General features: G+C 41.8%; 1 protein-coding gene and 1 pseudogene across 5 annotated transcripts in view; one reads left to right on the top strand and one right to left on the bottom strand.

The window, feature by feature from the left end:
* SGCD (sarcoglycan delta) overlaps positions 1–23040 on the bottom strand; it is a 1108732-nt gene that overhangs the window by 250123 nt on the left and 835569 nt on the right. The gene's annotated exons all lie outside the window — the stretch shown is intronic.
* Positions 14893–15951, top strand: LOC133251538 (polyadenylate-binding protein 2-like; annotated as a pseudogene).

The raw sequence follows: 23040 nt of genomic DNA, 5'->3' as shown, positions 1-23040 counted from the left end.
ATTGGCTAGAGGTAAAGAGCAGCCTGAATCAAATGCTGTCTAGGTCACCACAATTTTCGCCCAACCTATATCACTAAGCTATGTTTTATCAGACCCCTAAACCTTCTGACTTAAGTCTACCATATCTTCTCTCCAGCACTGCTATGTGCTCTGTACCTCAATATACTTGTTATAGACATTGTATGGGGGTAGGGGGACTCTAAGTGACCAAGAGGAGAATACACATTTTTCCCCAATTTTCTTTTATAACGGCACTTCAGTCCATGGATGAGAACAGATCTTTCTTGGTCAATATTGTTCTTTCATGGATAGCGGGTCATCTGTATATTTCTATTGTTGTTACTTGTGGGGACAGCTTTTCCAAGAGGGTCCTAGCCTGGGCATTTAAACCCAGTGTGAGGGGTGGTAGGCTGGAAGGCATGCCCATATCCCACTAGCATCAGGGAGGATCCACAACAAAGAGAAAAAGCAAAAGCAAATGTCCACACAGCCCTCCCCCCACCAAAAGGGGGTATGAGTTATTGTATTTTGGGTTATTATGATGATTTCCATTAACTGGAGAAGCAGATCTTTTCATAGAAATGTAACAGAGAAAGCAAACCTGATTCCAACTTGGATCTATTCTCTTATCTCTAAATCTTGAGCTCTCTGTTGCTTGTACTTAGTCATGTTGGTCTGCACTTTTGTAAAAGAATGTTGACTACAGACTGAAAAACACGGGATAGCTCATTCTCAAAGTGCTGGCCTTTAAAGGTATAACACTTTCCCATTCATATAAAGGTAAAAAGTTTCAGAACAGAAAATACCAATTATGTTGTTATAGGTTTATACTAACATTCGGACCAGACCCACATGGATGGATGCAAGAACAATGGATTCCTGCAACAATAAGCCATTCCCCTGACTTTTAGTATAAAAGAAGCCTGCATTTTAACTTGTATAAGATGGTTCTTTGGGACCCTTGCATCTTTCCCTGGTAGCTCAGTTGGTTAAAGAATCTGCCTGCGGTACAGGAGACCTGGGTTCGATTCCTGGGTTGGAAAGATTCCCTGGAGAAGGAAATGGCAAACCACTCCAATGTCCTTGCCTGGAAAACCCCATGGACAGAGGAGCCTGATGGGCTGCAGTCCATGGGATCGCAAGGAGTCAGGCATGACTGAGTGACTAACACTTTCACTTGGGACCCTAGTCTACCATCTTCTCAGTATGAAGACTTTCTGAACAAAGTCACTATTCCTCACCTCAGCAACTCATCCCTGAATTCTTGGCCTGTGTTAATGGTGAGCAATATAAGCTTGGACTCTGTAACAGAAACATATACTAAACCTGACATCTATAGATAGATTTCTGTGGTTAAGTTGCTCAGTCGTGTCTAACTCTGCGACCCCATGGACTGCAGCACATCAGGCTTCCCTGTCCTTCACTGTCTCCTGGAGTTTGCTCAAATTCATGTCCACTGAGTTGGCAATGCCATCCAACCATCTCATTCTCTATCACCCCCTTCTCCTCCTGCCTTTAATATTTCCTAAGTTAGTTAATTTTTTTCTGATGTGTATTTATCAAACCAAATGGAACTCCTAAATATTCTTAAATAAAAGATTATATTTGGGGTAATCAGCAAGTAATTTCAAATAAATCTCCTTCCTTTCTTATAGTTCATTCATAAATACCCTATTAGTATTTATTGATGACTTACTATGTTCCAATTACTATACTCTGTGTTTTTTACTTTAATTTCATTTTCTTTATCATTATTGAAATTACCATGCTACTTCTTGATTTTAACTATAAGAAAATAATCATATAGATGTGAAAACATTTGGCAACAAAGTTGTTCATCGCCATTTCATTTTATAAAATAAAAACATGAAAAATTAGAAAATAAAACTTTCATGTTAAAAGGGTAAATATGCTACAATGGGATATGATATAGCTCTTGTAGAGGAATATTTAAGAACACAGGCAAATATTCACAGTCCATTATTAAGTGAAAAAAATTGATTAACAAATACATATGTATATTTCATACCATTTTTTTATAACTATATATACATATGTATATACATACATACATGGACTTAAGAGGAAAAATTCTAGAGAACATTTCGCAGGGAAAAAATTATACAAAAACATACATTTAAATGTTAAGGTTAGCTATTTTTGTATGCCTAAAATATGAGTATTTTTATTTTCTTCCTTTTGCTTATCTGTACTATATAATTTTCTGTAACAATTTTTGTATTTTAAGAGGTTATAAAATGTTTTCATGCTTTATTTTAAAAATCAATCTTTATCAAAAATCTATACTATGTCATATATTTGATGCTAGTGGTAATGAACACCTGGCAATGCAGGAGACATAAGAGATGAGGGTTCAATGCCTGGGTTGGGAAGACCCCCTGGAGGAGGGCAAGGCAACCCACTCCAATATTCTTGCCTAGAGAATCTCATGGACAGAGGAGCCTGGTGGGCTGTAGTCCACAGGGCCGCACAGAGTCGGACACGACTGAATTGACTTCACACACATGCATCCTTATATTATCTAATGTAATTATCATCTCCTCAACGGTCTTATGAGATAGTCATTATTTTCCTTATTTTATACATGAGAAAATTTACTGGTGAATAACTTATTCACTGGTAAGTGACACAATAAAAAAGGCTGAGCGCCAAAGAATTGATGCCTTTGCACTGTGGTGCAGAAGACTCTTGAGAGTCCCTTGGACAGCAAGGAGATCAAACCAGTCCATCCAAAAGGAAATCAGTCCTGAATAGTCACTGGAAGGACTGATGCTGAAGCTGAAACTCCAGTACTTTGGTCACCTGATGCAAAGAACTGACTCATTGGAAAAGACCCTGAATACTGGGAAAGACTGAAGGCAGGAGAAGGGGCGACTGATGATGAGATGCTTGGATGACATCACTGACTCAAAATGGACATGAGTTTGAGTAAACTCCAGGAGGTAGTGAAGAACCGGGAAGCCCGGCAAGCTGCAGTCCATGGGGTCGCAGAGAGTTGGACACGACTGAGCAACAACAGCAACAACTCACTCACAGTTACATACCTAGTTAATGACAAAATCAGGAACTTAAACCCAAGACTATCAAATTCAGACTATATACTTTTACTCATTATTCGAACCCAATCTAATGTATATTTAAAGTATCTTTCTTAATACCACTTTGATTTTCACTTACTTGGTTGGTGTGCTCAGCAACTGTAGAGAGGGTCATCTCCAACTGCAAGACTAACATCATCCAGTTTTATGGTCAAATACCTTTATTCCACCTTCCCAGAGTCTAAAGGCTCTTTATTACAACCCAACTGCCTCCCATGGGACTATACACAGGCTAAATCATCTGCTATTTCTGGGAAGCCTACTGTGTGCTTAACTATGTGCTGCAAGCTATGGGGAGGCAGAAAGAGGAACAGCCCTTCTCAAACATGTCCTCTGGGCTGTTTATAATACAGGTGGCACACAGCCAAAGAAGAATAGTCAAGGAAATATAAGAAAGAGCAACGTTTGAGAAAAGCTCATCCAATCCAGCAGTCAATTAACTCCTTTGTAATAGTAGTTTCACTTTTACTTTAATGCCTTTTTTGGTAAGAAGTGTGTGTGCTCAGTCGCTCACTACCAATTTGCCAAATACGTATTGTTTCTTCCATTTACAGGTTCTTCCTACACTTGTGCCTCATCACTTCATTTTTCCACTTTCTGTCCCAGTCCCTAGGTCTGCCCAAGACACGTGGCGGGAAGGCTCTTTCCAATAGTGTGAATTATTGTCATTGTGCTTGTGTGTGCTCAGTGGTGTCTGACTCTTTGCAACTCCATGGTCTGTAACCCACCAGATTCCTCTGTCCATGGAATTTTCCAGGCAAAAATACTGGAGTGGGTTGCCATTTCCTACTCCAGGGGTTCTTCCCAATCTAGGGACTTAACTATGGTCTCCTGAGAAAGTCTAGGGACTTTCCCTGGTCTCCTGCATTGACAGGTGGATTCTCTACCACTGCGCCACCTGGGAAGCCCCTGAATCACTATGATTAGCCTTTATTTGCAAACTATAATACATACTAGAGTAACCAACTAAATATGTTCTCACATTAGCATCTCCTTGATAGCTCTGGAACAATCATACTGGATTAAATGCACACTGAAACAGCTTGAGAACAGCCTTATTTAAAACTATTTTATTTTAACTTCACAAGAAGCTACGGGTATTATTAAGATAGGAGTTTTAGGTCAGTTTTGAATCAAAACTTCCTTCCCAGTAAGATGGAAAAAGAAGCATTGGGAAGATTCACAGTCATTCCCAAAGTAATTAGAAATAGACCATTTCCCCCCCCTCTCTTCAAATGGCAAAACGTCATTCTTTGAAGGAAGCATGAAAATTCTAGCAGCCCACTAGCTGGCCTTGACTGAGCCAACATCATCCAGCCAATGGTCCTACATTTGACAAAGTACACTTGGGACAGAAGTGGGAACCCAGGACCCACTGTCCCAGCGAGGGAATGGTCTCTACTGACCTGTCAGTACAGTGTCCCCTGGGCCTATCCCCTGCCTAGCACATAAGAGTTTTCACAAACACATGAGCAAATCTCATTATTTTTCCAGGCCAAGTTAGAGTGGCCCCTTGTAAGGTCTTCTGGAGGAGATAGGGCCTGGGGACAGGTACAGAGGTGGATGGAATCTAGAGAGAATCTCCCTCTGGGCTGGACCAAGGATGATGGCATTTGCTCTTTATGTTTTATCTGGCTCAGACTGTCCAGTTTGATTGTTTCAAGTAGCCAGTTTTCCACAAGATGAGTCGAGAATAAATGCAGAGATTTCAGAGTGGCAGGACAATAGACTGAAGTATTAATTTATTTCTTTCTTCATATCTCCCATGTCAGACCCCAGCCCTTTTCATCACCATTTCAGATAGGTTCTCAGGCTTTATAATCATGTAGCTTAGAGATTTTGAGTGCAAAGAAGCAGAGGCAGTCTGAAAGCACTGGGGTTTCTTATCATTTGTAAAAGGTAACTCAGTAAATGGACTATGTCAGGCATGTTGGGCAGGGAGGCAAGTAGAAGATGAGATTTATTTCCACTGGGGATGGAGAAGGCGTCTATGATTTCCATGAGTTCTAGAGACTACTGTCCTGCCAGCGTCCCTAGGAGAGTTAGGACCTCAGAGAGAAATGGATGCAGGACTCCAGCCTCTCCAAACTTCCCCCTTCCCAGGCATAGCAGAGAGATCCCTTTTCAAGACACAAAGGGACCACAGTTCTCCGAGCCATTGCCAATGAAAGACAGTGACTAGTGCTGGGCAAAACATTGAGATGTCCGAACATCCCGAGCGCTGTGGGATGCCCTGTTGGCCCTTGTGGAATGAGGGATGAGAATCAGTGTTGCCTTCCTCTAAAGAAAGTATTATTTCTTGCTCCTCTCATTTTCTTGCTATATCAGCATCAAACAGGTTTTTAATTCCATCAGCACATTTTCAAGCTTGAAGTAATGCCAGGTCCTATTTTAGTAAGCAGGTCTCAAGATGAGCTCTTGTAACAGTTTCAATGGTAGGCATTGCTTGATTTTGATCAGAGTGAAACAACTGTATCTGCACACAGATTGCTTCAGAAAGGCAAGCTTCAGGAGAGATGGGATTTTGTTGTCTGAACTCTCAATTTCTACAACATTGCTTAATTCATAGGATATGATCAGCAAATACTTGTGAAGTATTATAATGTCATTTCAAATAAAGCTGTATTTTGAAAGGTGTACTGTGGGAACTGCAAAGATGTTAAAAGCTCAACCTGTCCCTTGAGCAGATTTCCAAATACAGCAAGAGTTTTCAACTAGGGTGGTATAGTACCAAATGGGTGAAAACTGGTGATTGGGTGAAGATGCAAATCACACTCTTACGTATAAAGCACAAATATGCTTATATATAGACTGCATACATAGTATATTAATATAATTAAAATTTCATGGTGAGGGGAGTGAGGAGTCTAAAAATGCTCTCGGGGAGGGGGAGGCAATAATGAAAAGAAAAAAGTTGAGAAATACTCCACCAGAATGTTATAGATTTTGAGATTGTTCCACCTTTCCTCCCTTTAATCCGTAAGCAGTCACTTCTGCCATTCACATACTGAACCTTCCTCTCAGCCTGTAAAATGTAATGACATGGTAGCACACAGGTAAAGCAGAAACTCCTTAATGTAATATTTAACACCTTCTTCATCTGGCACCAGCCACTTCTCCAGCCTCATCTCTTATCGGTTTCCCTTCACTCTGTCACAAAGCAGGCTAGCAATTTCTCCAAAGTCTTTCCCTTTTCAGTTTTCACTAATGTCCCTCCCTTGGCCAACAAGGCTCTTCCTAACCCTTCTGCCTCTCTCTCCAGTCCTTTGGTTTTGGTCAGATGTCTTTTCTGGGTCTAGGGGCCCTTCTCTGATGTGCACACTTCGTGAGCACCTCCATCACAGCATTTACCCACAGCAGTACAATGATCCATTGACATCTGTGTCCTTCCACTTGACTTCAAATTCCTTGAGATGAGTGGTAGTGTGTCAGCCCTTACTCCATCTTTCAGGCCCAATATATTGTCTATAACTAAGTATGTGACTGCAAGAGCAATAAAAAGTAAGCTAGAGAGGGCTCAGAAAGGATGCATCAGTACAAATGAAAAACAATAACAAAGCTACCATTGCTATAAGCATTAGGCAAAGCACTTGACTGACATGTCCATTCATCCTCATTATAACTCTAGTGGGTAGGCAATGTTAGCCCATTTCATAGTTGAGAAAACTGATGTTCAGACACCCTGAGAGTCTAATTACGAAATTTAAGTCCTTCACTACCGCACTGCATACTGCATGGTTAAGATCCAAGTGTTTGCCCAGCCCTGTGTTAAATGCAAAGTGATGAGGATTGAAGATCGAGTCCCTCCCTTCTAGGAGCTGCTCGTTTAAAGGACAAAACACAAGTAACGCAGGTAACGGCGAGGGTGTGGAGATACGGGGACTCACATTCCACTGGTGGGAACACAATGGGGGCAGGCACTTACAAAAGGATTTGACTGTTCAAGAGTTAAAGACAGTCACCACGCGACCCAGAAACTCCACTCTGAGCCATCTGCCCAAGATAAATAAAACCTACGCTCACACAAAGACTGGGACATAAATGGCCATTATAGTAAAATTCTTAATAGTCAAAAAGGAGAAACAAGCCAGATGCTCACCAACAGATGAATATATAAAATATTCTACGGAATACTATTTAGCAGTGCAAAAGGAACAGACTGATCCATGCCACAACACAGATAAATCTCAAAAACATTATGCAAAGTGAATGAAGCCAGACACAAAAGATCATGTATTGTATGAGTCTGCTTATATATAACATCCAGTGAGGCAAATTTATAAAGGCAGAAAGTAGATGAGCAGTAGTCATAGATTAGGATTGAGGAGTGACTTTAAAAAACCCTAAGGGATTTTACTGAGATTACAGAACTGTTCTAAATTTGGAATGTGATGCTAGTGGCCAAAACCAGTAAATTTACCAAAAATCACTGAAATCACACTTAAAGGGCTGAATCTTATAGTGTGTAGATTTAACCTTAACAAGTTGTTGTTTTTGTTTGTTTGTTTGTTTAAGAGTAATAGACATGCACTGATATTCCAAGAACAAAGAAATCCAGTTCAGGAGACATGACATGTGCTTTCAAATTCTCCAAATCAGTAAAGAGAACAGGTTCAGAGACGTGTGCTGGGCCAAGAGGTAGCAGGTTCAAGAGGGAAGTGGTAAGAGACAACTCCATTATTTGTCCTCAGCTGGTGTGCAAGGATAAAAGAAAGATGCTGGCAAGTGTTCTGTTCCCATCAAGGACCAAGCTGGGGAAGGAGGAGCAGCGTGAAGGAAGACGCAGCAACTGCATTAGACCTAGGAAGCATTTACTGACCAAGTCAGTTACATTGTGGGTAGTCTAGGAAGGTTGCTATTGGTCTTTTCCAGCGAGCATTAAATATTGGACCGTAATTGGTGCTGAATGACAACACAACAGCAAAGACCAGATGACCCCTCAGTGTCTGGGTCACAGGTTCTGATCCTTTTTGTCAGCTGCTATATAATCTCAACTTTATTCGTATGTTCCTTCTTTTACCATTCATGTCAACTTAGCCTGTAGTTTTTCTTTCTTCTCCTTATTACTTCCCAGTTATCACCAAAGCTAAGCCTCAAAGACTGGTTAGAATTGTGTGTGTGTGTGTGTGTGTGTGTGTGTGTGTGTGTGAGAGAGAGAGAGAGAGAGAGAGAGTGTGAGTGTGAAGGGGGCATATAAGACACATACATCTGTCAAATTGCTTTGCTGCCTCACTGAGTCAGAATTGTGATTTCTCATTTATGCTTTATAACATCTCATCAAGTTGTTTTTAATGATTTATAGGTCCAAGGCCATGGTATTTGAAGCATTCTATATTTCCTGGATGCCAGTAGTAATATATAGATGGGCATCCTTTGCTCTATAATTTTCCTGGGGATGAGACAATTGGCCAAAGAGAGGGAATTCCTCTCCCATGCATACACACAGGCAATAAGCCTCATTCTCTTTATTTCTAAATGACTTTGTTACTACTTGTTCTTTAGGGCATACCTCTCAGTTTCCTTGAGAAGTCTTCCATGATATTCCTCAATCTTTTAGAAACCACTTTATCTCAGTAATGGGAACACATAAATACATACACACAGCATTATGGTATATTGGCTAAGAATATGAATTCTAGAATCAGACTGCATAGTTACAGTGCTAGTGTGACCACTTAACTTGCTAGTACCCTTACATATCGCACTCTCCTTATACGAATACTTAGAAGATAATAATATCCTATAAACAGACGATTAAATCAGACAATCCCTGTGTATCAGTCAAATACCAAGATATAAACATCTGAATGCAGAGTTCCGAAGAATAGTAAGAAGAGATAAGAAAGGCTTCTTCAGCGATCAATGCAAAGAAATAGAGGAAAACAACAGAATGGGAAAGACTAGGGATCTCTTCAAGAAAATCAGAGATACCAAAGGAACATTTCATGCAAAGATGAGCTCGATAAAGGACAGAAATGGTATGGACCTAACAGAAGCAGAAGATATTAAGAAGAAATGGCAAGAATATACAGAAGAACTGTACAAAAAAGATCTTCACGACCCAGATAATCACGATGGTGTGATCACTGACCTAGAGCCAGACATCCTGGAATGTGAAGTCAAGTGGGCCTTACAAAGCATCACTATGAACAAAGCTAATGGAGGTAATGGGCTTCCAGTTGAGCTATTTCAAATCCTAAAAGATGATGTTGTGAAAGTGCTGCACTCAATATGCCAGCAAATGTGGAAAACTCAGCAGTGGCCACAGGACTGGAAAAGGTCAGTTTTCATTCCAATCCCAAAGAAAGGCAATGCCAAAGAATGCTCAAACTACCACACAATTGCACTCATCTCACACGCTAGTAAAGTAATGCTCACAATTCTCCAAGCCAGGCTTCAGCAATATGTGAACCGTGAACTTCCTGATGTTCAAGCTGGTTTTAGAAAAGGCAGAGGAACCAGAGATCAAATTGCCAACATCCGCTGGATCATACAAAAAGCAAGAGAGTTCCAGAAAAACATCTATTTCTGCTTTATTGACTATGCCAAAGCCTTTGACTGTGTGGATCCCAATAAACTGTGGAAAATTCTTCAAGAGATGGGAATACCAGACCACCTGATCTGCCTCTTGAGAAATCTGTATGCAGCTCAGGAAGCAACAGTTAGAACTGGACATGGAACAACAGACTGGTTCCAAATAGGAAAAGGAGTTCCTCAAGGCTGTATATTGTCACCCTGTTTATTTAACTTATATGCAGAGTACATCATCAGAAACGCTGGACTGGAAGAAACACAAACTGAAATCAAGATTGCCAGGAGAAATATCAATAACCTCAGATATGCAGATGACATCACCCTTATGGCAGAAAGTGAAGAGGAACTCAAAAGCCTCTTGATGAAAGTGAAAGTGGAGAGTGAAAAAGTTGGCTTAAAGCTCAACATTCAGAAAATGAAGATCATGGCATCCGGTCCTATGACTTCATGGGAAATAGATGGGGAAACAGTGGAAACAGTGTCAGACTTTATTTTTCTAGGCTCCAAAATCACTGCAGATGGTGACTGCAGCCATGAAATTAAAAGACGCTTACTCCTTGGAAGGAAAGTTATGACCAACCTAGATAGCATGTTCAAAAGCAGAGACATTACTTTGCTAACAAAGGTCTAGCTAGTCAAGGCTATGGTTTTTCCTGTGGTCATGTATGGATGTGAGAGTTGGACTGTGAAGAAATCTTAGTGCCGAAGAATTGATGCTTTTGAACTGTGGTGTTGGAGAAGAGTCTTGAGAGTCCCTTGGACTGCAAGGAGATCCAACCAGTCCATTCTGAAGGAGATCAGTCCTGGGATTTCTTTGGAAGGAATGATGCTAAAGCTGAAACTCCAGTACTTTGGCCACCTTATTCGAAGAGTTGACTCATTGGAAAAGACTCTGATGCTGGGAGGGATTGGGGGCAGGAGGAGAAGGGGACGACAGAGGATGAGATGGCTGGTTGGTATCACTGACTCGATGGACGTGAGTCTGGGTGAACTCCGGGAGTTGGTGATGGACAGGGAGGCGTGGCGTGCTGGGATTCATGGGGTCGCAAAGAGTTGGACATGACTCAGCAACTGATCTGATCTGATCAAATGATAAAGATTTCTTACCTACCCAAGCTACATGTCCATGGAAGTTTAATGATAAAGCAACTAGGGCATAGAATGGCAGAGCAACTACCACTTTGAACACCCTGCTACTCTTTATATCTTTAGTCACATGTACATCTATATTTCCCAACCCACTTATGACAGGTTTGGCCATGAGATATGGCTTGTGAAATGTGTGTGTGCATGCTAAGTTGCTTCAGTTGTGTCCAGTGCTTTGCGACCCCATGGACTGTAGCCGGCCGGGCTCCTCTGTCCATGAAATTCTCCAGGCAAGAATACTGGAGTGGGTGGCCATTCCCTTCTCCAGGGGATCTTTCCAATCCAGGGAGTGAACCCACATCTCTTATGTCTCCTGCATTGGCAGGTGGGTTCTTTATCACTAGCGCCATGAGCATAAGTCAATTCATAGCAGATGCTGTAACATCAGAGCATACTCTATCATGCTCGCCTATTATTTTCTCTCTCTCTAGACTGCAAACTTCAAGCAGCAGGAATAGTACCTTAACTGTCTTTTTATCCTAATCACCTGTCATAAACCCTGACACAGAGTAGGTAGACAATAAATTTTGACTGAATGGATGAGAAGTCTTCTGTCAGCTGCCAAGAACTGTAAGTTAGATCCAAATGAAGTCAAGTCTGGTTGAAAAGTCAACATGTCCTGGGTACCACTCACCCAGACCAGTACTGTGCTTGGTGACCATCTAGGAAAACAGATCAACATGGGGATTATTGTGTACCTCAAGACATGGGTTAAAGATTATCTTTAAAGAACGTTTTCAAGGAAATGTAAGCACATTCGTAAGAATCATGAGAGGAGCACAGACAGCACCTGGGCTTAGCCTGGACTCTTCCACTAGCCCTCAGTGCAGACTTGGACAAGCCTAGCTGTTCTGCCTCTGTTTCCTCCATCTCATGATGGGAAGTTGGACAGTATGAACATTATGGTCTTTTTCACTTTAAAAAGTCTTATTCTATGATGCACAGGAAGGAGATACTCTCTAGACAACAACAAATTACAGCTGTCACTGGGAACTGGTGCTGGCAACCCAGAGAGGCTGCAATTAGCATGTCCTGTGTGACTTGCGGTTTTGCCAAAGACATTCTTGTAAAAACTCTTACAAATCACTCCAAATGTACACCCAGATTTGTGGAGGATTTAGGCATAAAAACCAATACCAACACATTGTTCTGAAACAGAAACTTGTAAGCAACCTTTAAAAAGAGACATCGGTGGAGAATTTATTGATTCTTTAATGGGAAGAAAATGAGAGATGGATAATAAAGTGTGAGTTGCTATATCCCCTGTCCCAGGTGAAAAATGTGAGCTTATGAATTCTGAGCTATTGTTGATAAAGGAGGGGACTCATTTATCTTAAGGAGGCACATAAAAGAAAATAAGTGAAATATGATTAGACTCATGCCACGTGTTTAGATTAAATTCGTACCATGGCATTCCCTGCTGCCTGGTGAACACTCCCCACTAGTAAAGCCCGATTAAGACACTGGCCTGAGTGATATTAAAAATGTATGCTGTGAAAATCCCTTTCAAAATAGATCCTTTCACCAGGGTATGCGCCCCAAGGGAGCTAGCTGTCCTGCCTTCCCTCTATTTTCATTAGGAAAAGTTGTCAGTTGTACACGACAGTGTCTTTCATGAGACTTCAAGTTACAGCTTCAAAGAGTCCAGGGCCTTTTTGATACTTGTGAGAAAGGTTTCAAGGGATAAGTTCAGAAACAGGAAGGCTGGCACGTGCCCTTCTGGCACTAGAGCTGTGTTACCTATTAATTTGGCCCTTCTGTTCAAGTTTTGATGTCCAAATTGGCCTTCCAAAGGACGTACTCCCAGTCTTCCAGATGTGTTGCCAATTTCCACAATTACCCTTTGCCTTAAACTAATGAGAAACAACAGTTGTCTGGGGGAGATGTCTAGGGCTGCTTCCTTTGTGTGTACTCCTAAGGCATAATATTCCTCTCACATTTCATGCACATGTTCTCAAAAGAGTAGAACAACTGAATATAGCACAGGGAATCACTGAATGCTCAGAGAATCCCATCTGCTCAGTCAACAAAGTCATGCACTTTTTTAATTCGGAGGATTACACAAGCAAGAGCTATGAAGTATTGTGAAGAGGACTAAGGCAGCGTAAGAGGGTAAGAAGGGGAGGAGGGAGGAGAATTTCCATTTTTGACAGGAGGCCCAAGAATTTATCTCTGAGAAAATACCCAAATGAAGTGAGGGAGCCAGTCATAGGAAGATCCATGGATAGAGGGGATGAGCCTGGCATATTTGAGGAACTCTAAGAAAGCCATGATGACTATAGTGGAGTCACATCTACCTCTACATAAGATGGAGAGTAGTAGGAGCTGAATCCCAACAGGTTGTAAGGGACCAGATTTGGAGAAGATGCTACTAAGGAGTCTGGAGTTTTATTCTTTACCTGATTGGTGACAAATGAATGTGTTAAAGAAGGGAATGCTGAGAACTGGTTTCTATTTTAACTTAGATAAATTCCAACAAGATTTTCATGAAAGGACTAGATGCAAATTTGATGAATTCACTACTTCAAGTTAATTTCAAAATTGTTTTCTAAAAAGAGAACTTGCTGATAATTGATTCCGCAATTTTCTTTAATTTTAATATTTTTTGGAATGTACTCTCCACTTCCTTTGCCTAGCCAAATTCAGAGATCACAGTGATCAAGACCATGAGGTTTGGAATCAGAATGATTCACTGTTGAGTTAAGGTCCCATACTAGTCATTGAACCTTCCCTGAACTTTTTCTAGTAAAATGGGAAGCACGTTATCACTCTTTCAGGATTCTGTGTGTTTGTGTGTGTATGTGCTCATGCGTACACATTTGATCTGCTTAAACACAGTGCTTAGAACACTACAAGTACTCAACAACACCCTATATCAAACTATGCATCACTCCATCCCCTGGATCCCACATCCATCTCCTCTTTCCTTCCTTTTCCTGACTACCGTCTCTGATCTTCCACGGCAGCCACACTCTTTAACACAGAATTTCACTTACTTGATTCGATATGCATGGAGAGGCTTGGGTAAGAGAAGGAAAAAGAGGGTCAGTTACAGAGCTGCCGGTGTCAAGAGGATGGAGAATGAAGGAGATAAGGGGTAGTTATCAAGAAGCTAAGGGAGTTTGCCACTAAATTTTTCTCATGCAGTTACTAGTACAAAGTGAAATATTAGAGCTCATCCAATATCTTAAAGTTAGTAAACCAAGAAGAAAGGAAAGGGGGAAGGATGTTTTAGGCTTTGCTATAATTGAGTCTGCCTTCCTATCTGGTCAAGATAGTTCTTCAGTAATTTCAACATAAAGAATTAAATCATCAAATATTAAGAGGCTGAAGCAGACTAATGGGATTCTATTTACCTTTGATTCTCTTTAAAATAACCATGCCAGATATTATTTGTACCCTCATCCACCCCTTAAGAAGGGCATCTTGAATAAGTCTGAACAGTTCCTGAGATCCAGAACTGGGGTAATTCTCTGGGCAAAAAGAGCAGACAGATGGAGATTAAAAAACTCATTGTGAACCCAATCATAACCATTTTTTAAACCTTATTTGAGATGATAGCTGTGATGGTTAATTTTATGTATCACCTTGACTGGGCTATGGGGTGACCAGATATTTGATATAACACTATTCCAGGTATGTCTATGAGAGTGTTTTCAGATGAGATTAACATTTGAATAGGTAGACCCACTAAAGCAGATTTCCTTCCCTAAAGTGGGTGCACCCCGTCCAAGTAGTTGAAGGCCAGAATAGCACAAATGGGCTAATCATTTCTCTAGTAAGTGGGGACTTTTCCACATTTAAACTGAAACATGGCTCTTAACTGGGGCCTACTGGCCTTCAGATGGGAACCACATTATTGGTTCAAAAAGATTTATCCATGTTACATAACTCTTCAGTTGCCACACACCCCTTAAAGATGTGACCAAATAACACTCTTGGAGACACCTAAGACTTTCTCAGCCTCTGCTTGGGAACAATAATCACTATTGTCATCTTTCTGTGTCCCATGAGAGGGAAGCCCTATTATAGGATAGTATTAAGAGTTATCAAGCACCCAGTCAGACCTTCACTTGGTTCTCTCCCAGAAAACGATGCCAGGCTTAAGATTACAGTGTGGGGCGGCAGCAGCAGCGGGGTCTGCGGGCGGTCGGGGCTCCGGGCCGGGGCGGTGGCGCCATCTTGTGCCCGGGGCCGGTGGGGAGGCCGGGGAGGGGGCCCCGGGGGGCGCAGGGGACTACGGGAACGGCTTGGAGTCTGAGGAACTGGAGCCTGAGGAGCTGCTGCTGGAGCCCGAGCCGGAGCCCGAGCCCGAAGAGGAGCCGCCCCGGCCCCACGCCCCGCTGGGAGCTCCGGGCCCTGGGCCTGGCTCGGGAGCCCCAGGCAATCAGGAGGCGGAGGAGGAGTTGGGACTGGTCGAGGGTGACCCGGGGGACGGCGCCATTGAGTTGAGGACCCGGAGCTGGAAGCGATCAAAGCTCGAGTTAGGGAGATGGAGGAAGAAGCTGAGAAGCTAAAGGAGCTACAGAACGAGGTAGAGAAGCAGATGAATATGAGTCCACCTCCGGGCAATGCTGGCCCAGTGATCATGTCCATTGAGAAGATGGAGGCTGATGCCCGTTCCATCTATGTTGGCAATGTGGACTATGGTGCAACAGCAGAAGAGCTAGAAGCACACTTTCATGGCTGTGGTTCAGTCAACCGCGTAACTATACTCTGTGACAAATTTAGTGGCCATCTGAAAGGGTTTGCGTATATAGAGTTCTCAGACAAAGAGTCAGTGAGGACTTCCCTGGCCTTAGATGAATCCTTATTTAGAGGAAGACAGATCAAGGTGATCCCTAAACGAACCAACAGACCAGGCATCAGCACAACAGACCGAGGCTTCCCACGAGCCCGATACCGTGCCCGAACCACCAACTACAACAGTTCCCGCTCTCGATTCTACAGTGGTTTTAACAGCAGGCCCCGGGGTCGCGTCTACAGGGGCCGGGCTAGAGCGACATCATGGTATTCCCCTTACTAAAAAAAGTGTGTATTAGGAGGAGAGAGAGGAAAAAAACAGGAAAGAAGGAAAAAAAAAAGAATTAAAAAAAAAAAAAGAAAAACAGAAGATGACCTTGATGGAAAAAAAAATATTTTTTTAAAATAAGATATACTGTGGAAGGGGGGATAATCCCATAACTAACTGCTGAGGAGGGACCTGCTTTGGGGAGTAGGGGAAGGCCCAAGGAGTGGGGCAGGGGGCTGCTCATTCACTCTGGGGATTCGCCATGGACATGTCTCAATCGCACAAGCTGCTCCCCTGTTTTCCCTGTTTCCCTTTGCCCCCTTGGGGGCTGCTCAAGGGTAGGTGGGCATGGGTGGTAGGAGGGGTTTTTTTACCCAGGGCTCTGGAAGGACACCAAACTGTTCTGCTTGTTACCTTCCCTCCATCTTCCTCACTTTCACAGTCCCCTCCTGCCTGCTCCTGTCCTGCCAGGTCTACCACCCACCCTGCCCCTCTTTTCTGGCTCCCTGCCCCTCCAGATTGCCTGGTGATCTATTTTGTTTCCTTTTGTGTTTCTTTTTCTGTTTTGAGTGTCTTTCTTTGCAGGTTTCTGTAGCCGGAAGATCTCGGTTCCGCTCCCAGCGGCTCCAGTGTAAATTCCCCTTCCCCTTGGGGAATGCACTACCTTGTTTTGGGGGGTTTTGGGGTGTTTTTTGTTTTTCAGTTTTTTTGTTTTGTTTTGTTTTTCTTTGCCTTTTTTTTTCCCTTTTATTTGGAGGGAATGGGAGGAAGTGGGAACAGGGAGGTGGGAGGTGGATTTTGTTTATTTTTTTAGCTCATTTCCAGGGGGTGGGAATTTTTTTTTTAATATGTTTCATGAATAAAGTTGTTTAAAAAAAAAAAAAGATTACAGTGTGATCATGAAAGAAGAAGCTATATCACAACTCGAAAGAGCTTATGGTAATCTTGACATTGATGGGAATGGGGCTATCACAGGTACTAGGAAATTAATTATTTAATACCACGTAAACTGGTTGGGTGACAGGAGATGAGATGGTTGGGTGGCATCACTGATTCAATGGACATGAGTCTGAGCAAACTCAGGGAGATAGTGAAGGACAGGGAAACCTGATGTGCTGCAGTCCATGGGGTTGCAAAGAGTCGGACACAACTTAGCCACTGAAAAGCAACAAACTGGTTGGGAATAGTTCAGTAAAGGTTTATAATTACTATAGCCAGCTAGATGGAGGGTGCTTCTGCATGTTCTGTTAGTGTTCTACATGCTTATAGAAGGATCTTGAGAGATTTGCCTTGATTTTATTCATGGCTCTTTCTATGATTGTTGGGTATAAGGAAAACAGAATGATTTATGCATTCCTATATTCTCTACAGTCCAACTATGTAGGAGAGGTTAACAAGAGAGTACCTTCTCTTATACTCAAACCATGGCAGAAAGAAAGAGATGCATAAAATATAAGTAGAAAGAATACAATATCTCTCAGGTCATGCTTAAAAGGTATAGAAGAGGAGACATCAAGTTAACTAGAAAGTGTTCATCTAAGGAGCTCTCGTTCTTCAGGAACAACAGATATATGCATTATGGTAATGCTTCTTGCACTTTTAAAACTCTTTGTATTAGGAACAAGTTTTTTTCAAAAAAGTTACTTGACAGACATTCCTCATTCGCTTTCCTTGCACTTTCAATTTTGACTCAAATCCTATTATTCACAAGATATGAATTGGCCAGTGGGAACATTTCCAACAACAATATTTCAGAATTAAAATCTAATTTAACCAAGATGACCCCTGGCAATCATCAAGCTCAGGTAAAAGGAACCCCTTCAACATAAATGGCCATGTGTTATTCATTCTGTCCAGAGCATTTTAGGAAAAGTATCGAATCATGTCTTATCATCTAAGCTGCCTTTCTTATCATATAATAACTTATAATGGGCAAGCCTTAAAAAAAGTGTACTATACCACCATAACTAATATATGTGTGGGAATTACATCCAGTCTAGGAAACACACAAAAAAATCATTTCAGAGTGGTTGAATAAGAGGGGAGGATGAATAGTTTGAAAAAATGTGCAGCTTAATATGTAATCATACAATGAAGATGTTAGCTTAGGGAATAACTCAATACTTTCTTCCTTAACTTCAGGCTTTACAATGCCCATTCTTATGGAGCAGGCAGTGACAACTTTAGTATCAAAAAGATTCATCCTCATATGTCGATTCTACTCTTTTTCACCTATGTGACCTGGGGCAAATCACTTAATATTTTGCACCTTAGTTTGCTCAAAATCAACAAGCTGCCACAGTATATAAGGCTGTGTTAAGCTTTCTGGCATAGAAAGTGGCAAACTATGGGGTTTTATCAATACTATTTCCCCTCTTTTAAAGTAGAAAGAGATTTGGCCTTAACATGGTCTGTCTTTTTAGAAAAAAAAAAAAATCCCTCCTTATGGGTAGAGATTCTTGAGGCTAGGATTATTACAGACATTCCCCATCTTTCATAATAATGTCACGTGCTAGAGAATGTGTTCTTTAATGGATCCAGGGTAAAGCTCATGGAGTTATTTCCCTCAGGTTCTGGCCTGACATAAAGGGACTCATCCGAGTTACTTTCTATATATTGGAAAAAACTTGGTTTATGGGATGTCAATTTCAGACTAGTGGAGTATTCACAAAGTTTCTTTCTGTTGCCTTAGACTTAAGCTTTCAAACCCTGCGACATATCATCTCCATGGAGAAAGCCATTTAACTGGCTCCAGGTTCCTTCCTCTCTCACCTGAATTTAGCTCCAAAGTCTGGGTTATGGTATGATGAGATTTACTCAAATTCTGTCTCCAAGTGAGTAAGAATGTTAGTGAAGATGCCCCAGAGCTGGTTCTAATCTCCTGGATGATGTCAGCTTTGCAAACTTAAAACAGAAGAACACTGTAATGAGTAATGGGGTTTTACTGAAATTCAATACCTAGAAATGTGCTTGCTGTTTTTTTTTTTTTTTAAGTAAGATCAAAACCAGACATATGAAACAAACTTCCTGGCCTGGCACGTAGAGAAGAGTACACCTCAGGTTAAATAGATAAGTGGTGTTAGACTCTTATTTTCAGGGTCACAGCAACATACATTACTCGCCAGACAGCATGTACTAAGTACTGGACTTTATGGAGGCTTTTGGTCTCAGGAGAGAAATTAAGAAATATAGAAGAAAAGGAGGCACCTGAACTTCCCTCCAGAATTGACTCCACATACAAATGAAACTGCAAGATTTCTGGACATCTCACTCCTTTCAGCTGTCAATGGGCAAAGACAAAAGAAGGGAGGTAATGTGAACCACTGTTCTGAGTATCAGGAGTCAGCAGCATTTAAGATGGGCATACCATGTCAACTGCAATTTGTATCAATTCTCTCTCCACAACCTCAGGGTGACCCTTTTTCCCTTACAGTCAGACATTTAAGATTTGTTGTCTTCTAAAATGTCAGGAGGCTGATTCCTGTTAAATATCAAGCACGCGTATAAGAAAAGTAAGAATTCTGTCAAAGCCAAGTCCATGATCTCAGGGGCTTGCAGGCAAAGTCACTGCAGCCACAACACTGGTCTTCCTGCTTGTCCTCTGAACACATCAAACAGGTCCAACCTCAAGACCTCTGTACTCGCTGGTCCTCCTGCCTGAAATGATCTCCCCCAAGCTCTTGACACAGCTGGCTTCTTCTCTTAATTCAACTCTTTCTCAATGTGATATCTTTCCAGAGGTCTTTCCCGACCACGACATGTAACAGAGCATCTTTGCTTCATCTCTGCTAGTGTACTGCTCAGTATCTGACATCCCACTTTTACTTATTTGGGTATCACTGGTGGCATAAAGAGAGACAAAACACTTTGTTCATTGTTGAAACAATGTCTGACATATAATAAGAGCTCAATCAGTACTTTTTTAAAAAATAAATGTGGTATCTTTGATGAATCATTAAAGCCAAGTCTGGGCTTCCCTGGTGGCTCAGACAGTAAAGAATCTGCCTGTAATGTGGGAGACCCAGGTTTGATCCATGGGTCAGAAAGATCTTCTGGAGAAGGGAATGGCAACTCACTCTAGCATTCTTGCCTACAGAATTCCATGGACAGAGGAGCTTGTTTGGCTACAGTCCATGGGGTTGCCAAGAGTCGGGCACAACTGAGTGACTACGACTTTCACTTTCAAAGCCAAGGCACTGTGCACAAGCTGATCACAAACCCCGGGATTCCTCTCTCACCTTGCCTTTAAAAATGCTTTGTTGAAAACCATCAGGGAGTTCGGGCTTTCTGAGGATTAGGTGTTGTGGACTCCTTGTACAGGGCCTTACAATAAACACTGATTTTTCTTTCACTACAAACCAGTGTCAGTAGATTGGCTTTACTGTGCATGGGTGAGCAAACCTAAGTTTTGGTTTGATAACATCTACATATAAAACTAAAGCATTTTAGAGCAAAAAAGAAATTTTGGAGGTGACGTAAATCAACTTGGCCATTTCAACAGAAAAACAAATGGGGGATAAGGCTCTGAGGTTTACCTGCCCACAGTCACACAAGTTGTAGCGGCAGGGCTACAGCCACAGTTTAGTCTCCTGACTCCTCATCCTGTGCTTGTTCCACTTTAGCTTTCTGTTAGTACTGCTGCTGCTGCTGCTGCTGCTAAGTCACTTCAGTCGTGTCTGACTCTGTGTGACCCCATAGACGGCAGCCCACCAGGCTCCCCCGTCCTTGGGATTCTCCAGGCAAGAACACTGGAGTGGGTCTGTTAGTACTGAGCAATGCCCAAATCAGTCAGACCTTCTGAAAGTTAGCATGGAACAGGACAACAGAAAATATCAAGCAATGAAATAAAACATGGACCTTACCTCACTCCAGAGTTGTGTTTGCAGAAACCTAAAAATTTAGGTCATCAGGAAGAACATCCCAGGTAAAAAATCTCAACATTCCTCCAAATATTTTGAATTTATTTTAGAGCCAGAAGGCCCTAGCAATTATTAAGTGTAATTTCATAATTTTGCAGAGGATGACATTGATTTTAGAGAGGTTACTTTCCCAGTTTCACATGAGTGGTCAAAATGAAGACCCCTACATTTAATGAAATGATTTTTATTTTTACTTATTTATTTTTTTACATATGATTCTACTTTACTAAATATTTGGAAATTACACTATAGTTCATGAGGTACCCAGAGATTTTTTTTTTTTTTCCTTTCTTTCTAAGTCACATTTAAAGTATAGAGCTTGGAAGAGAATGAAAATATGTACTGATATTAATAAAAGTTAGGAAATTTCTCTTTGCAAAAGTAGTGTAATTGACATGAAATGATTTTTATACTACTCTATACAGGTGATCCCTGGAGAAGGCAATGGCACCCCACTTCAGTACTCTTGCCTGGAAAAATCCCACGGATGGAGGGGCCTGGTAGACTGCAGTCCATGGGGTTGCTAGGAGTCGGACACGACTGAGCAACTTCACTTTGAGTTTTCACTTTCACACACTGGAGAAGGAAATGCCAACCCACTCCAGTGTTCTTGCCTGGAGAATCCCAGAGACGGCGGAGCCTGGTAGGCTGCCGTCTATGGGGTCACACAGAGTCGGATACGACTGAAGCGACTTAGCAGCAGCAGCAGCATACAGGTGATCCCAACTGTTTGACAATATGTGTTTTGAAAAAATTCCTTATTGTGCTAATCAAACAAAATGGATTTGCTAGCATAAAATGGTGCAAAGGAAGCCAAGCATCTAGTAAAAACACTCTAGAGGTGATATCATTTACTCTATAGCAACTGAAAAACAATTCTATTTTTCATCTGACAAATGAAATAAGTGTAGGTCAAATGCAATTCTCCAAACCACTGTTTAATATGGGGCTCAAGGCACTGGGGGAACTTGCCTATGGCTTGAACTAGAGTAGATAACTTAATAAATTCTTTTTGGGTGGATAAATGGATAAGTGAATGAACAGAGTAAATAAAAGCCCTATGTTAGAAATATAAAAGGAAAAGAGATGGGGCAAAGTGTAGAGCTCTGATTCATGAAGCTGAGAATTAAGACAAACACTGGGTGTGACAATGGACCAGCACCCAAAGACCCCAAGCCAGGCAGCTCCAAGAGCACCTCTAAACCAGGGGTTCATGTTGAACCAATGGCTCAAATAAGGAAATAAGATTCCTAAGTTAATAAAAATGTATATGGTGGGTGTGAAGGGGTGGGGGAAGAGGGAACAAACAAACAAAAACCTTGCTGGGGTAAGCCTAACCCTCCTTCTTAGGAAGTGAATAGACCGAAAAAGTCACACTTTGGACCATATTTTCTGAAATCACCTTAACCAATCACTGGCTATAGAATTATAAACAAGTAAAGTAATCCTTTCCCAAACTGCATGCTGTTTGAATACATGAACTGTACCTGGTAACCATCAAACTAAGACTGGAACAAATAGCATTCATGGGGTAAATAATGTGGATGGGCCAGCAGGTCAGGCTAGGCCAGCTAGATGGCAATGATAAGAGTGAATATTTCAACTGACTGAGACAATCCTCCGTCAAACTCTGGAGCCATTCACATCAAGTGTTAGTGGCTCAGTCGTATCTGACCCTTTGATTCCATGAACTGTAGCCAGCCAGGCCCCTCTGTCCATGGAATTTTCCAGGTAAGAATACTGGAGCAGGTTGCCATTTCCTTCTCCAGGGGATCTTTCCAACCCAGGGATTGAAGCGGGGTCTCCTGCATTGCATGCAAATGCTTTACCATCTGAACCACCAGGGAAGCCCCACATCAAATGTGGGTACAAATGTTAAAAAAAATTCAACCCCAAACTCCTGCCCCTTATACCCATCTTGCTGTCACTGAAGCTTGGAGAAATACTACTCAAGATAAAACACCTCCAGCTCAAGTTTTTAACAGAAATGCATTTATCCTATTGTTCAGTGGCATCTGCATGAGGTCAGCTCTTCCCCATCCAACCTCTTTTCCTTGGAAATTCTCCTGCTATTCACCTGCACATCCCTTCTGCTAGCTCACAGGCTCGAATGCCAGTGCTCTTTCCGCCTTCTTGGTCCCACTTTATACTACTCCTAGGATCCCAGGAGGAATAACAGCAGGCTTCCACGAAAAGTTCTTCCGCTCACTATTGTATGGCCTTCAATGATTGGCTCTCAATCAGGGGTGATTCTGTTCCCCAAGCAGACATCTAGCAATGTTGGGAAATATTTTTGATTGTCATGATTTGG

This window comes from Bos javanicus, chromosome 7 (genome assembly GCF_032452875.1).
Source record: "Bos javanicus breed banteng chromosome 7, ARS-OSU_banteng_1.0, whole genome shotgun sequence".
NCBI classification, from domain to species: domain Eukaryota; kingdom Metazoa; phylum Chordata; class Mammalia; order Artiodactyla; family Bovidae; genus Bos; species Bos javanicus.
This window is presented reverse-complemented; position numbering and strand designations above follow the sequence as displayed.